We start from the raw sequence: 1,517 nt of genomic DNA on the forward strand, positions 1-1,517 counted from the left end.
TTATTGTTTGTTTTCTAAAAATAAATCTTGAAATTCAGAATAATTCTTTGAATTACCAAGATTTTTGACAACCATGATATTTTTTTGGAAACGTGAAGATTGCTTCAACTTGTGAATAAATTTAAAAGAAAAAACATTTTCTTTTATTTGTGCACAAAATTTCAAAATCAAACGATGATGTGTGAACACAATATGGTCATCATCATGAAAGATCATAATTTTATTACCCGTTGCAACGCACGGGCCTTTTACTAGTCAAAAAAACAAGTTTGAAACCTGGAAGCATATGCTAACTACTGGTCCAAGTATTTACCAGATATGTGTACTAGTTAAAGGTTTGTGCCTGAAATATATATTTGTTTTTGTTCCCGCCAAAAAATAAATTATTTTGTTTGATCTGTTGTAGCCTGCAATGTTCCCTGAATCACTGGCCTGATTCAGAGAAAATAAACACTTCCGACAAGAAGCAAAAAAACGAACTGGCAACAGGCGCTTAGTCAGACCCCATGATACATGAGGTTAGCAAAATCAAAATTCAAATTAAAAAAACAAACAGGCGCTTAGTCAGCTCATCTCTTGTGTAGGTCAGGTGTCATTTATACAAATCAAATCAGGAGTACTAAGTTACCAGTGGACAGTGGTTCCCTTTATTATCTTTAAACTACCAAAAAAATGTGTCCTGCTCTCGACGGAACAGAATACTATGCTGCCAATAGTTCACATTATTTTCTCTAATCTAAAAAAAAGAGAATATGTGGCTGCTGGGATTCGAGCCCAGGTCTCCACGGCCACAACGTGGAATTCTCACCACTAAACTACAGCCATAATATTATCAATACAATATCATTTAGCTTTAACTTCTACTGTTAAGACTCTGATTAGCACGTTCTGGCCAGGAGTTTTAAGTTATCATTAGCAAAAGGTCCGTACGTTGCAACAAAAATGAAAATAACAAAAAAAAAATTAATGTAATAACCATGACTCAAGACCCTCACAAGTCTATGCCCTTTATTTTCACATAGTATTACATTTATGTTGCTAATATATGCCTGAGTGTTCGCAAAGTGAAAACAGTTTAAATATTGTTATTTCTAAGGCGTCTCTCTCTATCTATCTCTCGTGCGCGAGCGCACAGTCGCTCGAAATAAGATGATAAATATTTTTTTTATAAGTTTTTTTAAGAAGTATGCATGCGTGATTATATATGCTTTTTTTCCTCTCAATATGGTTTTAATGGATGCTTATTTTCAACTCATATCACCGCCAGAAAGAAAGAAAAATGGGGCGTGCACTATAGATTAAGTTTGCACCAAAATAATATTTTTTGAAATATTTACCAGCTAAAAATAACATCATATTTAGATTCTACATGTTTTTCTAATCAAATTTCATATATAACATGTTAGAATTGAAGTTATGGTTTAGAAAATATGGATAATTATGTTTTAGATAGACTATGGATTGATTAACCGAAAAGTTAGGGGGTTTTCTATCAAAGCGAAAAAAAGTTTGAACTG

The 1,517-nt window shown here is 32.8% G+C and overlaps 1 non-coding gene across 1 annotated transcript; it reads right to left on the reverse strand.

Moving 5' to 3' along the window:
* Positions 1 to 753: 753 nt before the first annotated feature.
* On the reverse strand, positions 754 to 825 carry TRNAH-GUG. Its single transcript has one exon. It is a non-coding gene; the product is annotated as a tRNA-His (tRNA).
* Positions 826 to 1,517: the final 692 nt, after the last annotated feature.

The sequence above is a fragment of the Hordeum vulgare genome, chromosome 2H (genome assembly GCF_904849725.1).
Source record: "Hordeum vulgare subsp. vulgare chromosome 2H, MorexV3_pseudomolecules_assembly, whole genome shotgun sequence".
Classification (NCBI taxonomy): Eukaryota; Viridiplantae; Streptophyta; class Magnoliopsida; order Poales; family Poaceae; genus Hordeum; species Hordeum vulgare.